The sequence below is a fragment of the Columba livia genome, chromosome 20 (assembly GCF_036013475.1).
Source record: "Columba livia isolate bColLiv1 breed racing homer chromosome 20, bColLiv1.pat.W.v2, whole genome shotgun sequence".
NCBI lineage: Eukaryota > Metazoa > Chordata > Aves > Columbiformes > Columbidae > Columba > Columba livia.
Window position 1 is genome coordinate 283,304 of NC_088621.1, and position 16,076 is coordinate 299,379.

General features: G+C 49.4%; 1 long non-coding RNA gene across 2 annotated transcripts in view; it reads left to right on the forward strand.

Moving 5' to 3' along the window:
* The window catches only part of LOC102087512 (uncharacterized), a 174,560-nt gene that overhangs the window by 20,891 nt on the left and 137,593 nt on the right, over positions 1-16,076 (forward strand). For both annotated transcript variants that reach the window (XR_010467302.1, XR_010467301.1), the window contains one exon: positions 13,330-13,486. This is a non-coding gene — a long non-coding RNA (uncharacterized LOC102087512). The remainder of the gene's footprint in view (positions 1-13,329; positions 13,487-16,076) is intronic.

Here is a 16,076-nt window from a genome sequence, read left to right on the forward strand (position 1 = left end):
TCTCTGTTGGGTAAGACAGAGTGTGAAAAGCTCTACAGACTGAGCGGTGCAGGAGTTGATGGGTAATTTCCTTGCCCTTCCTCTTCCTTCCTAGTGTGTTACCAGGGCCTGGCTATTGTGACTGTACTTGCAGTCACTCTCTGAACACTTTGTCTTTGGAAAATGAGAATTTGGAAAATTATTTGGGTCAGCCAGTTACTTTAGGCAAGCGTTGTGCAATATGACATTTCACTGATGACAAAAACGCCAGTTTTTCTAAGCGTGAAGCATAACTCATAGACGGCTCGTAAACGGAGGCACAAAGTTCAGACTTGATTTCAGACAGCCCCGTTTTCACTGAAGTGTTCAAATAAGGGACACTTTTCCAGAAGTGCTCACTGTCTTCCCGCTGTGTTAATTGACTTGAAAATATGATGGCTCGGCTTTGTGCTCAGCTGGGCATTGAGTGGTTCTGAAAGCCCAGTTTTCCTCTTACCCTTTGAAGCCCTGGGGCACAAAATCACAAGAAGGCCTGTGAGTCTGACCGTCGTCCTCCCTGGTTTGGCAGTCCTGGAGCCGTGTGTGCAGCGGTAGCAAAGACAGCTCACGCCAGCACGGGCACCGCTCGGCTTCCGATGCTGCCGCTGAGAGACACATCTGACCCGTGGGCGTCATCTTGTAAAGAGCAAAGATCGTTTTAAACGTGCGTGTCTGCGTCAGCAGGAGACGCTGGTGTTCGCCGTCGAGTTTGGGCGGTGCGAACTGCACCAGCAGCAGCTGGTGTGCGTGCGGAGGGGAGCCTGCCCGGGAGGGTGCTGGGGAAGCGGAGGTGGCTCCGTCCTTCCCGTGGCTTTCTTTTCAGGCCACTAACCAGTGACTTGAGGTTGCTCTGAGCATAAGCAGAAAGTGTGTGAATTTGTCTCAGATACGAATATTTGTGGCAACCTGCAATACTTATAAAACTGGCTGTGGCCAAGCTTGCTCGCCTTCTGTCCCTCCGTTGTGCTCGCCCGTTGCTCCTCCGGCCGCGGCAGGCAGGGCTGGGGCTGTGCCTGCGGAAACCTGTCGTTCAGAAGCTGCATGGAGCTGGGCGTCTCAGCAAAGCCCAGCGAGCTCCTTGGACCTGCATTGATTTTAGTGGTCTTTGATTCAGACTTTTAAAGTTTCAAGGACAAAGGTTGCTTCTATCTGCTGTTTCCCACGTGGCTACTTGCTGATCCTTAGGTCTGACCCTCCCTTGAATGAACTAATCTTTCTCTCTCGCTGAACTCAGCAGAGCCTGCAGATGGTCTGAAGTCTGTATTTGCCTTTGAACAATTATATCAAAGCATGGCATTTTCTTCTGAGAGACGGTTTGGTTTTGTAGGGAGTTTTTGTTAGGTTTCTTTTGTCACAGAGACAGTTCAATGGTGCTTTTGGAATTTACCCAAGAAAATTAGTAGCTCTTTGCACTAATAGCCAGCTACGCTTTGCATCCTTGGATCCGTTGAAATTCTTCATTCCTTTTCTTTTTCTGGCTTTGGTATAACCTGTGAAACACTGCACATCATTGGGTGAATCTGAATAAGGAATGGTTCCAGCAGCTGCATCTGATTTTCCAGAAAGCTCGTTCAAAGGCACAGAATATACGTTAGTGCATATTCCAGGCAACCAATACCTGCTCCGGCCATAGCATGAGTTAGAAACGTGAGGTGTAGCAGGAAGTCCTGCGCTCTGAGGAGCCCGTTAGTAGGGGCGTACCCAGACCTGTTTTGTTTCACAAATTGAAAATCCTAACTATCTGAGAGAGTAATAAGGCTTATACCTACTAATTTGAACATTATGTCCTTTTTATTATGGGAAGAAGGCTCTACAATGTAGGTATTATCATCACATAGTGCCTAGTGTGTGCCATTCTGAGATTTAGATGGCCACTCTGGGATAATAATTCACACCTTGCTGGGACTTTAAGTCTAGACTGAAGTCTCACATGCAAGTTTATTCTGCAAGGTTCAGAAAGTGGTGCCACACTGAGCTCTTGTGCTCGCTGAACACGGCGTGAGAGGCAGGGAGGGCCTTGGAGGGGCTGCGCTCCAGATCAGCACGACGCCACGAGCGAGATGCCTCGTTCGTTAAGTGCCTCCTGCAGTTCTTGTGCTTGCGGAACAACACGGGATAAGAGGCAGGATGGTCTCCCTCCGTCTGTGCGCTGTTGCCGTCCAGGGCATGGACTAGCTCTTACAGCACAGCTAGGGCAGTGGGACATCACATAGCTTGAAGTCTCCATGTGTTGGCTGGCTTCTAACTATCTCGAAATGCTAATCTTGGCAAAAAATAGCATATTGCAAGTTGCGTCTTGTGAGCAGTGAAGGGGTATAGCATCACTTACTACAAGTGTTTGGATTTTAGACATTAAGGAAAAAGGCTGCCTGTAACAGGAATGGTTTTCTTTCCTTGCGTGTTACGTTTTCAGACTGGAGCTCTGAGCTGCCTCGGGTGCCTTGGGCAGAACACATTGCTGAATGCAGCCAGCCCTCCCCACGTACCAAGTGCTGAATTGCAGGCTGTGTCACCAACAGTAATGTATTGAATTGACTTTGCAGTGGGCAACAGGTGCATTGCTATGAAAGAGATGGAAAGGGTTGGGCCTTGGCTTGTTAGACATCCGTAATGCGCCCAGACTGTGATGAACAGCGAGTTCAAAGCTGGCAGCCAGATAAATTGCTGGAGTTAAAGCTTTGGTCGGAAATGAATGGTTATGAAGTAAGAATTGCTATTAATATTCTCTCACTGATTTAATTAGCCGGAGTGCAGTGCTAAGGTCTGACTCAGGAGGGCTGCTCGTACAAAGTCCGGTGCGAGGTGCTCTAACAAGGTGCACTTTCCGAACCAGCCCCTCGCTGCCTCGCGCACGGGCCCCGGGAGCGGGGTCAGCGGGTACGGGGCTGCTGGAGACCACTACGGAGATGCAGCGTTAGCTGGAAAGTGTTTCTGACTTGCTCAGTTTCTCCTGCTCTCACCTGCAGGTTCTTCTTGAGTAGCATCAGCTCTAACAACGTTGTGACTTCAGCCAGCAAAAAAAGACATGGTGGTAGGTAGTCTGTTTCCTGCAAACTGGCATTTTGCAAGATGTAAGGTTAAAAGAGAGTTTATAAGTACTTATACGTGTTGTATTGACTGAGCAATCAAAATTGGGATGACTTGTTTTCTCAACGTCAGCTAAAGACTCGGTGTTTGCTGTGGGTTGCCTCAGACGGGGCAGGTCAGCCAAAAGCTGTCTGCTCGGTATCACGCTACGGAACTCAGATATTGGACCGTTACTGGGTAAATCGTGACCTTGCTTGTAGTAAACACGACTGACAGTTGATCTTTAACTTAATTAATAACAAAGGATTTTGTTTGCAGAAGTGATTCTAATTGTCCTTTTGCAATTTCCTATCCCTGAGACAATCAGCACCATTGATTGTAATGTTAAATTCAGTTATTTCAGAAAATTCATTAGCATGCTAATTCTTAACTGCTATATAGCATTCAGCTTTCTTTTTCATCAAACCGTGGGCTTGAGTTTCGGTAGCTGATGGTGGCTGGGGAAGCTGAAGAACAAACCCCAGGAGAACCACCTGTTTTTCAGAAAGGCAGTAAAGAAGGAAATGTTCGTCATGGATTCATGTTGAAAGCTGGACGAGAACAGAACCAGAACAAAAGCTTTATTTCAGCAGGACTGTTGGCACTGAAAAAGGCTGACGCGGGAAAGGTAGGAAATACACCCGCCTATGCTGCAAAGCCAGCAGCTCAACAGTAGTGGTGTAAAATCGGAACAATCTGGTAAGTGAGGACCCAAATTAGCTCGTAGAGCCAGATTCTTACACCTTTATTCAAGCGGAGTCTAATACCGCTTGGTAGTAGACCACAATGGAGTGGTGAGGTGCCTGAGAAAGCAGAGCGTGCTCTATTGCGGGGCACCTTGGAAGCTCCCTGGCAGTGGTTGTTGGCACATGGAGGAACTTACTGAACTTCCTTCTGATGTTCCCATCTCGATTTGCCTATCAAGATAGAATTTTTGGTTTTGAGCTGCATGGATGTCTGCGCCCGGAGATTCTCGCGTAGGTTTCTGGAGAAAGTGAGAGAAGTTCCTAGCTCCATGTTTGATGTCATTCTTCCTCCTTTCTCCGACGCCAGAGTGAAGGGATGTTAGCGCTCGGTCCTTTTGTTTGATAGGCTCCTTTTGAAGATTCAAAGACGAAGAAGCCTTTGAGTATTATCTCCGCAAACAGCGGGTAGACGATAGGGAAGCTCAGAATCAAGGAATGCTCCCCAGTTCTTGTGAGGATCATTTGGGGTTAATTTCGAGGGTAGATTTTTGTGTCACTTCAGGAGACACTGAAGAGATTCATAATAGTGCTCCGTGCTGGTATCAACAATGGCTACCAAAAAACATGGGTAAGCTCAAGCAGAGATGGGGCATCAGCAGTTACTTGTAGTGGTGCTTTGGCTTTTATCGTTTTTCTGACGCGAATGAAGAGCGTGAAGGAACACAGTTAAACCAGAAGGTGGTTTCTACCAGTTCCATGAATTTAATAGTAGCAGTTTTTTTCTGTAGACGTTTGATCCAGTTTCAGCTTTGCTCACTTTCTGTTTTTCTTCTTGCAAATTATGGTGAACAAGAAGGACCGTTGCCCCATCGGCAGCACGGACCTCTAGGGGGTGAGGTGCAAATGTCCTTGACTGCCTTCCCAGCCCCCGGGACGCCTGGGCCCTGGGGAACAGCGTCGTGGCCCCGCTGATGTCGGCTCCAGAGCCCTCTTGGACTCGAGATGGGGAAGTGTGGAATGATCCAAACTTTAGATGAGAAAACATTTTAGTAAAGCCATCCAGTGTGGTGTGATTTCAGCACTCTGGAACACCGGGCTGCTAGAACAATTTCACTCTGGGGCCTCGTCCCCTGCTGGATTTCATGGCTGTGGCACACGATCCTGGTTCAGCAGTGTCGTTAGGAATTAATAAAATAAACGCCAGGAATCTGTTTCTTTTTGCTCTTTGTTGTCTCCTATATCTGTGTACAGAACTTGTTAAGTGTTACAGCTTGGAGTTGAATTTGAAATGCAGCTTGAATAGTCCTTGATTCAAAACTATGAATGAATTTTAGGTGATTCTAGATAGCCCAACTAGATGTAATCCACAGTATGGCACTTACTGTAGGTGCAGGCTCAGAAGAACTAGGTGCTGGTGTTCTGCCCGGTTGTTGGGCAGATGAGGGGGTTTTGAGGAAAGAACCCTGCCGTGTCCATGGTGCAAGCAAGAGAGATCACTTGTTAACACAGGAGCGAGTGGGCTGGCAGCAGTTGGCTGTAGCGGTGTCCCGCACAGCTCCTGCTGCCAGGGCCTGCAGCTGGCGGCACCGCTCGGGCCCCTCTGGTGCCGTACAGCGAGTCGTGCGGCCCCGGTGGCACCGGGGCTCGGGGCGGTGTCCCTGCGGTTCTCCATCTCCCTTCCTCTGCCACATGAACAGCTTCTGTAACGCGCGGCTGCCTTCGCTCGTGCGGAGCTAACTAGCATCAAACACGGTGCCAGACTTTGTTCTCTGGCTCCTTGTGCTAACAAATGTCTGCTGCATTTCCACTGCGGCTCTTCCTCGCGCCTTGGGTACACAGGTCCCGTGCGTTGGCAAATACTGACAGCGCTCTGCTCTGTAGGAGTTTTACAAATGCTGAACGGGAAATGATAAACTAATCTGAGAAAACTAGGTCTGTGTAAAATCCTTTAGAGAATCCTTTAGTATTAGGAGCCTGGCATTTAGGTCGGTTAAATATTTTAAGCATTTCTGTATGTGTCCCTGAGCTACATCAGAAAATGTATTTTTATCTGGTGTTGCTATTCATCTCGATAAGTCACAACATACAGAAAGCAGTTTTTGTTCCTTTTCTTAACGTCTAAGTACTCCGCTAGGCTTTTTCCTTGTTCTGTGTTTCTGTCAGCTGAAAAGTCTGAGACCCTTTTACCAAGTGGAGTGGCAAGCCGCAGGGATAGTATTTTACTTACTGATTAAGCCACCAGCCTTGGATTACATCCCAAATTTTTGTGTTGAACCTTAAAGGATAAATTGGTGTTTCAGGAAGCACTCGAAATTATAGGAAATTATGTTCTGATACAGTGTCTTTAATACACCAGGTTTTCACTGAGTATTCAATCTTAAGGCTGAAATGTTTGCAGAGGGCTGACTTGAGGTATTCCATCTTGCGGTGGGTGCAATGCAAATGCTGCCAGGCTAATTGCTTTAGGCAGCTGGAGTGGGGAGAGGGGACAGCTCTACTGTGCTGTTGTGTGTGTTCCTGTCCGGCCCCTGGCGCGGCTCCGAGAGCTGTGAGACTCTGGGAACGCGCCGGTACGCGCGCGGCGGCTGCAGCTGCTGCCGCGGTCGGGTCCGTCATCCTGAGCACGTGTACGCACAGAAAGCGCAGCCCGTGCCGCCGTGGGTCTGCCGTCGTCGGTGCCGTTTGTGCGCTGGGCTCGTGCACGCGACTGCTTTGCGCTGGGAGCAGTGGGATCTGCGCAGTTGACTTGGAGCTCGTTGGGGGTTTGGGACATGATGCATTTCTCGTAGCACCAGCGCTGTCCCGGGCAGGTTCCTGTCCTCCTGGAATGGCTGCAAGGCTGGAATTCTCGGATGTAACTGGGGTGTGTACGGAAAGAGCCGGCGTCAGTTATCTGATAGAGGAGGAAACTCGCGCATCAATGTGTGCAGGAGGAGCGTTTGTCTTCACCAGTTGATGATTCTGCTTGGTGCAAATGGCTCTCACAGTGAATATGACCACAAACAGAGAATACAAAGCAACTCAGTGTTTAATTTGAAAGATTAAGCTCTTGCTTAAGATAAGCTCTTGCTTATCCACAGCAGCTTTTTGAAAGATTTCAAGCTTCATTTTTTGCCGAACTTTTCTCTGTACCCAAGTTAGCATTGGGACTCCCGTTGATTCCAAGGAGACCAGGGCTAATCCAATGTTGAATGCTCTTACAAATATATATATATATATATATATATATATATATATCTCACTGTTGCAGAAGTTCCATTCACGAGCGTTTTGCTGGCTCCAGGGGAACGTGAGGATTGCACACGGACCAGCTGCGTGATTTTCACCCGGAGGCTGCGCACGAAGCGGCCCGGCAGCGTCGGGAGCGAGTTCCCTTCCGCCCCTCGGCTCTGCAGGGGATGGCTGCACAGGCTTTTTATTGCTTGCGTTTTTCATAGAAAAGGCAATCCTCTGAGTGGTTTTCCTGTAATCAGGGTTTATCATTCATTGCTCAGTGCTCTGGCTCCGCTTCTTTCCCAGAAGCAAATCTCGACTTGTTTATCACCTTGCTATAGATAATTATTCTAAAATATTCACACGGGAATACTCAGAGAGTGTTTCTTTTTCACCAAAACAATAGCAACCAGCTACTTGTGACCAATAAAACTGAGGGTGCTTCCTGTACTTCCTTATACACCAGAAACCAACTTTCTTGAGCTGCTTTCTTGGAATCCTTGGTAAATGGCCTTTCAGCACTTGATAGGCAAGAACAGTATAACCTCCTAATTTATTTGCCCGTATAGTTTTCATTTCTCTTCTTCTTTCTCCCATTAGCATTGTATGAATAGATTGTTTCTAGAGGCAGGGAGCTTGTTATTAATATCAGGTGAACCAATTACTGACACAGGAGCCCGTCAAACTGCTTGAGTGCGGGGAGATAATGAAGCCTGGCATTTCAAACCCAGTGACCTCATTTATCTGAGCTGCCGTGATTCATAATGGAAATGTCCAAGCAACAGGCTGAGCAAATACTTGTCATCTTTTAAAATACAGCATTTTAAAAAAAATGCTGCTCATATCTCATCGAGAGGCTGGAGACAAAGGCAGATGTACATTGCTGGTTGTGACTGAAGTGAACTGAAGCTGCCTGATGCAGTGCAGCGGGGTTTACCTTGGCCCCGGGGTGATGGGACGCCTCCTCTTGCGTACTCTGTGCAGTCCCAACAGAAAACATGTAATTTCAGTAAGGCCATGTGTTATCCTTGTTCTTTCTCCTGTGCCTTCCCACAGCTTGTTTGTGAAGACCTGGCGAAAACATTACCAATTACATCAGCTTCTTTTAGGATGCCATCGTGTAAATAAAAACGTTGTACGGTAGTCCTCAGGTCAGGAGTGCGACTACAACTGATGAGTATTGGCAAGTTAGGTACCATTACAGATGCTTTATTTAACAAGTCTCCTCCCTTTCTCTCGTGCTGAATCAGTCAGTTGCAGACTTGACTTGCTAGGGAGCAATTTGAATAAAAACTGGCACAGATTAGGGGTTGGTGCCTTGAAGCTTTAATACATGTTTGACAGCACTTACAAGAAGAGGCCCTTTCAGTGCACTCGTTTTCTGTTCCTGTTTTTTTTTACCCAAATATGACAGTAGGAATAACAAGATGCCCCATGTGAATATTTTCCTGAATTCAGCCAGACACATACCTAAGTTCATAGCCTATTAAATTCAGTGGGACTAATCACATTAAATTTAAATATATGGTTAGAAGCCTTGGTAAGACAATATCCGCAATGAAAGGAGGTGATCCAAAGAAACACAATTTTTATTTGCTAAATTCATGGACAAGTGTAGTACAAATAATTTAAAATAAGACTTAGTACTGGGTATGTGTGATACGTAGAGGAAGGTGAGTGCGATGAAGAGGCGTTCCTGCGTTGTCCCGCAGGGCTGCTGGGGCAGGTCAGGCGCAATCCAGCTGCCTGGGGGCTGCACGAGCTTCTCGCCGCCGGTGTCAGGAAAGCAGTGATGGCCAGAATAGCGACCGTCCAGGTAAACCTACAGAACGGTCTAAAAGTTTCTGCTTTGTGAATGTAAAATGAATGGCAGTTGAACGCAGAGTTGTAAGCAATGTTTTCTGTGCATCTTTGTTTTATATGCTGCTACTTTTGAACTTAGAGACCCGTGGAGAGTAATGCGGCACAGCAATACCAGTTTAGAACAAGGAGGATAGCGATGCGAGTCGAGAGGCGGCGGCGCGGGCGCGGCAGCGGCAGGACGGTGCGTGTGCCCGCGCGGCGCGGCGGTCGCGGGGGACGGGAGCGTTCTCCCGAGCCGCCGGGATGCGCCCGCGGGCTCCTGCGCAGCTCCCGCTGCCCCCGGCTGCGTGACCGAGAGGAGCGGCGCGGGCGGTCCTCCCGAGGGACGTCCTGGCTCAGAAAGAAGCAGAAATGTACGGAGAGCTGGAAGAAATCTCGCTGGCTACTAGAGATTTCCCGTTCAGTTGTGCGAACTCAGCACGTGGGCCTCGCACACCGTTCTGCTGCGCAGCGTATGTCAGAAAGATCTGAAATGCTTTCACTGCTGTTAGTGAATGATAAATATTAGTGGGACAGTATTTTGGAGGTGGTGAAGTGAAGGATACCAGCCAGATAAGGATTTCAGTTTTGAGTGAGTCCGGTGGGACCTGTGATTAGCCCTTTGTTGCCTGCGTCCGTCAGCCGTCGGGGCGGGGGCTCTGCGTCGCCAGTTCGTGCCTCTGGCACGAGATACAAAACCAGCTCCGCTTGCAGTTCCGTCTGCAGTTCCTTAGATGATCAGTGTACAAAGACCCTATTTAAACACGGCTGAGAGAATATTTGCGTAGCACGCGTTGTGTCAAAGGGATCATTAAAACAGAAAAGGGGAGAGGAGAATGGAGCCGGACGAGGGGTCAGGAAATGGAAAGAAATGTATTACTTCAAAAAAGCAAGACACATCTCTTCAGTATGACACGATTAATTTGCTCTCTAGTACTACCAGAGTTCATATCAAACTGCACTTAACGCCCACTTTATTGGGGTATGAATTCGGCAGCTAATTGACGTGGGTCCGTTGTTTTTGCCCTCAGTCTGCAGGGGGTGTGCCGCCGCCGCTGCTGATTTCAGGTTCTCTGGGTCTTGCTGAAGGAAACTGAAGTCCTAGGAACAAACTGCAAGTCTGATCAGATAATACACAATTTTGCATTCCAGTCATAACCCTGCAGAAGTTACAGCTGTCAGAATCCATCACTGCAGTTCTAACATAATTATTATAAATGTAATCTGCTTAGCACCCCGGGGTGTTTGCTCCGATAGGCAGTGAAATGGCCCTATGGACATGCTAGAGACAGCATTTCTGTGCCACTCTTTTTCAGATATTGTTCTACAAAATCAAGATGCTTGTCATTCAAAGCTGTGCTTCTAGGAAGGTACTAAGGGTATAATTTCTCTAAATTAAACTGCAGCATTTGCACCCATTAATGGGACAAATCCAGTCTGTGTGTATTTCGAGTGGCTAATTGATCATCTCCCGTGGCTGTGCGGCTCCGTGGGGCTGCGTGGAGAAGTTCCTGTGCAGAGCTGTGATCGCGATGGTACATTTCCTGGCAGGTCTTTGTGAGCGGACTGTGGTCAGTTTTCAGATAGCACATGATAGTGTTTTTGATTATAGCCAAGAAAATAAAGTGTTTGAGATTATGTTGGAGAAAGCATCACACAGGTGATACAAGAAAACTTTGAGCTGTTGAAGTATTATTGGTGCCATTGATTTTCAATTAATATTCAGTATTGACCATTACTATAAAGAAGATGGCAACATACTGTAGCAGATTTATGGATGTTTTTACAAGCCATTGATATTTTTTCTTACTGTGCAGCTGCTTCCATGGAGAAGGCACACATGGAAACACTCTGTAGGGATTTCCTTCTCCCGGTTCCCGGGGCGGCGTGAGGGTCTGTCTTCCCTGGGGCGTCCCCTGCGGCGCGGGCCGTTGGTCACCGCGTCGCCGTGCGCTTGGGCTCTCCCGGCCCGGCTGCTCTCGGAACTCGGGTTCCTTGGGCCGCTGTAAATCCCGTGGTTAGTGTGGGGAATCGGGAAGGGCACGTTGTCAGAGGTCAGGCCATAGCTGGCAGATTTGGGTAATTTGAAGTAAGGAAACTTCACGTGCTGCTCATGGGTGAACTGGAGCCTGAGTGAGTCATGTAAGGCTCTGTTTTGTAAAAGCGAACAGAAAATTTGAGATATGAGTATCCGTAAGCGCCTTTATTCCAATAGTAGTAATAAGAGGGGGGAAAAAAAGCCAACCACAACCCACAAACAAGGCAGACAATAACTGCAGTATCAATCAGAAGGTTAACGTGGGGTCAGGAAGAAGATATGTTTGTTCCCTGCTCAGACCGACCTGTCTGTCCTAAGACGTCTGGGGAAGGTGTACAGCTGTGTCTCTTGCTTGTCTCTGTTCGTAGAAGGCAGAGCTGCTTTCCTGTGACCACGGAACCCGTCGCAGGAGGGAACCAGAGCTGCAATGCTGAAAAAGAAAGGCTGGGTCATGACCTGGTACAGTCAGGTCAAGTTCTTACATCCATAATTAACCACTCGGACCATCTTGTTTCCACGTGTCCTGCTGCACTTTCTGTAGAACTTTCCTAAGTTTCAAATTGTGAAGGAAAAACATTTTCTGGAGAACCCATGAAACTGCGGTCTGCCTATTTTTCTCCTAAGACTATAATTTCTTCCACTGGTTTAGGTTATTAGTAGGTATTTGAATCCATTTTCAGCAGCTGACAAGGTAGGTGAAATTGGAGTAACCCTAAATGCATCTGTCTGCCAGTAGTCACTTCTAAATATGGATAAGGCTGTCAGGGCACATCAGATGTCCCTCCTGAGCAGAAGAACAAAGCTAACCATGCAGGCTAATAACAGGCATTGATCTGAGAAATGGACACGTGTCCCAGAGGTTTGGTCAAGACACCCTGCAACAGGCAGAAATTGGGTCCTACGTCTTAATCACGTTTCAAGGAACTGGGTTATTCCATCCTTTTATTACATAAAAGGCTGGTGGAAAGCAATGTAAAATGTCGGGTTCGGCTGTCGCGGTGGGTGCGGGGGTTTCCGTCCCTCGCCAGGGAGTTTGTCTTGCCCAGCCCTGCCGAGGGAAGGAGCTGGCCTGTCCCGGTGCAGAGGAGGGCGGCGGGAGGAATCGGGGTGACTGGGGACGTCTCGTAGCGTCGTTCCTGAAAGCTCGGAGGGCGCCGGCAGGGTGAACAGAGGCGAGAGCGCGCAGGTGTTCTGGGGTTTCTCGGTGCTATGCTGCTGACACAAGGAGCCAGGAAAGCTTCTTCTGAGATCATACAAATCAATGTATAGTGAAGAAAAGGCTTTATTGAGTATGTACTTTAAATGTTATTACGGGAACAACTCTGGCAAAGGCAAATCAGCACTTATGGTTTATTGCTAAGTGCTGTAGGTCTCACGGTGCTATGTTATAAAAATGATATTATATTAAATGTATTGCAGTGTGTGGCTTTTACAAAGCCCAAGAGTAATTCTTGGAAAAGCAGGCTCATTCTGTCCCTATAGGGTTCACAAAGAACTGCAACTTTGTAGTGAGGGGAAACAACCGCACTGTTTGTCTTCATCATTTTAGGTTGTTGTGTAGTATTCGGGCTGGGAAATGCGCCGTGTAAATCATAGCCACTCCGGTACTTCCCGGTACAGCTCTGCCCCGGCTGCAGCTCGGCTGCCCGCGTTGCAGCAGCGATCCCTCTGTCTGTGTCTGTGCTGGTGGGAGCGCAGGCGGGAGCGCGGGTGGGAGTGCAGGTGGGCACGCTGGTGGGAGCGCAGGTGGGCACGCTGGTGGGCATGCTGGTGGGAGCGCGGGTGGGAGCGCGGGTGGGAGCGCAGGTGGGCGCGCTGGTGGGCATGCTGGTGGGAGCGCGGGTGGGCGCGCTGGTGGGAGCGCGGGTGGGCGCGCTGGTGGGAGCACGGGTGGGAGCGCGGGTGGGAGCGCGGGTGGGCTCCTGCGCGGAGGTTCGCGGGCTGCGGCTGCGCTGGAGCCAGGTTGTGAGGGGACCTGCTGAGCTGCCTGGGCGGCTGCGCGTCCCCCGCTGCTGCGGGGGGTGCACCCCGGCTTCGGATCAGCACAGGGTCTGTCACCGCTGCGTGGGCTCCTGAGCGTGAGTGCGGCATCCCTGCCACCTCAACCCATGTGTTACCTCCAGGACTTGAAATACAGCACTGGAATGTCGAAGGAAGATTTAGCATTTAAACAGGGCAGGAAATTCCACCTTGGGGTTATTGACGGGTTCTGATTTATTCATGACATTAATAATGTTGTCTGGGTAAGGCAGTGCGTGCAGTCACACCTCCGAGGATTCATGGTTCACGGTCTTCTTCCTTCACACTTTGTAAGAGCAGAAAAATGAACCATGTGACAGGGAAATCAGAAATAATATTAGAAATATTTCAAGAATTTAGTGAGCATTCAGAGCTTCAAGCCCTTCTCATTCTAGGATAAACTTCTGGGAGAAAATATTAAATATATTTTTTCTACCCTCTCTGCAGAATTAACAACTCGGAGCAAAGAATTCTGTCCGCTGGTGCTTCATTGTTTGGGTGCTTTCTGTAGGAACTGTATTTGCAAACAAAGGAAAAAGACAAGACTAAAAGGATAAAGAGAGTGAAGACGAGTTCCGCAGCAGCTGTAGCACCAGGATCGCAGGTAGGTGTGTTTATGCAGGACTGCAGTTTAGCGATTAGTTTGGTAGGAAATGATGCTGCTCGCAGGTGTGCATTGCACATACATCTAAATTTACAGAGGTCTGAACTATAGCATCAGATGTGATTTCATATACTATTCTTTCATGTTTCACACACCTCACCCCCATGAATATGCCAAAGATGAACATAAAGGTCAATGCAGAGCTGTGCCTGTAGTGCTGCTGGTGCTGGAATGATTTGAAACGTCATTCCTTGGTGTGGCTGGAAGAACGCTGTAGCAGGTGCCAGGAAATGCGGAGATGTAAATCTGTTTGGGGTGGGAGCTCAAACCTGTTGTGCTGCTGTTCAACCTAAGTCTTCAAAATCTTACCTGGTATGTGTTATTTCCTGATCCAGCAAGTGAGATTTGTGCCCATCCTCACTTTCTCTGTTCAGAGTGACAGTAACTGGCAGCATTTCAGGGTATGACCTGCATTTACAGGGCCCTGCTGACCCCGTTTTGAGTGTGTATATATTTATTTAAATGATTTGTCTACTGATATATCGCAGCTTGGTGAAATGAGTTGTTACCACATTAACCTTTCAAGCACTTAAGTCCAGTTTAAGTGATTATTAGATCAAATTTGACAGAATATTGGCTATTACCACAGCTTATCTGACATCTACTGTAATACAGCACTTTGGGTTTTTCCTGGAGCACCACCAGCATCCGAGTGTTTCGGTCAAAACCCCAGTTTTCATTTCTCAAAGCGGTGCTGTCGCTGGGCGGCCGCTGCCCGTGTGTTCAGAAGCTGCCCCGCAGACGTGAACCCGTGAGCTGCCCCTGGGCCGGGCCGGTGCGCTCGGGGGCTCGTCCGACGGACGCACAGGGAGGTTGTCACTGGCCACGGGGACACCCGGGGGTGAGGGACAGCCGGGGCTCGTCCCAGCCGCATCCCCCCGCTCAGAACACGGGCCTGGCAGCGCGTGCTGAGCCTCTTGCTGTTTTCTCTGTTAGATTAAAAGCCATTTAGACCCTTGTATTTTTCTCCCTGTAAATGTATTAATACGCTGTAGTCAAGTCACCTTTGGCCTTCTTTTTAATAAACTAGACAGACCGAGCTCTTCACTCGCTCACTGTAGAGCATTTCCTACACACCATGATAATTTTTTCAGGTTCTTCCTGAGCTCCCCCCAGTGTTTCAACCATTAGTAGTTCTGAGCCTTTAAAAATACCTGGGTATCATCCGTAACCCTCAGTCACATTTCGGGAACTGCGCCTGGTGGTTAAGGGATGAAAAAATAAGAGAGAAAAAGAAATGAAACGGCGCACTTGCGCATAGATAATATTAGCTAAGACATCTGGATGAATATCATCGCTTGAAGCGATTTTCATACTATTGCTTCTGGTATTTGAGGAGCAAATAGCCTCTCATTTAATTTATACCGTAATAAAAACTGCTATTGATTTTAATAAAATGGAAGACGATCATTTTGAATGAAATCCCTAAGGCAGCTTCTCCATAAAAACTGACTCTTCTTATTTTCTTTGCACATGTACATTGTAATTCATGTCTGATAACAGTGAACTGGGACTCTGTTTCTGAGAAGCTGGGGAATAGTTTTGAGTAAAGAGTGTGAAGAAAGCCTTCATTAGAAAATAGGTGTTTGGAGAGCTGAGCCCAGCCCCGCCGTCGGCTCGCTGCCGCACAGCTGACAGGGACGCGCTGCTCGTCCTCCTGTCCCCGCCGCGCTCTTCCTGAGGTGACCGCGTGTGGGTGACAGAAGATGCTGACACCGCCCGCCCGTGCTGCCGCCAGCGCCTCCTGCCCCGGGCCCTGCGGAGCGAAGGGCCGGAGCGGCGGCAGAACAGCGAGAACGGGAACAACGGGGCGTCCCGGGGCGCGGGCTGCACCCCGAGCTGCCGCCCAGCCTTAAACCCGGGCTGTGCCGTGCTGTTCGGGAGCTGCGCCGTGCTGTGTGGGAGCTGTGCCGTGATGTGCCGTGCTGTTCGGGAGCTGTGCTGTGCTGTTTGGGAGCTGTGCCGTGATGTGCCGTGCTGTTCGGGAGCTGTGCTGTGCTGTTTGGGAGCTCTGCCGAGCTGTGCCAGGCTGTGCCGTGCTGTTCGGGAGCTGTGCTGTGCTGTGCCGTGCTGTGCCGTGCCATTCGGGAGCTGTGCCGTGCTGTTCGGGAGCTCTGCCGAGCTGTGCCAGGCTGTGCCGTGCTGTTCGGGAGCTGTGCCGAGCTGTGCCGTGCTGTGCCGTGCTGTTCGGGAGCTGTGCCGAGCTGTGCCGTGCTGTGCCGTGCCGTTCGGGAGCTGTGCCGTGCTGTTCGGGAGCTGTGCCGCGCTGTGCCGTGCCGTTTGGGAGCTGTGCCGTGCTGTTCGGGAGCTCTGCCGAGCTGTGCCGTGCTGTGCCGTGCTGTTCGGGAGCTCTGCCGAGCTGTGCCGTGCTGTGCCGTGCCGTTCGGGAGCTGTGCCGTGCCGTTCGGGAGCTGTGCCGTGCCGTTCGGGAGCTGTGCCGTGCCGTTCGGGAGCTGTGCCGTGCCGTTTGGGAGCTGTGCCGCGCTGTGCCGTGCCGTTTGGGAGCTGTGCCGCGCTGTGCCGTGCTGTG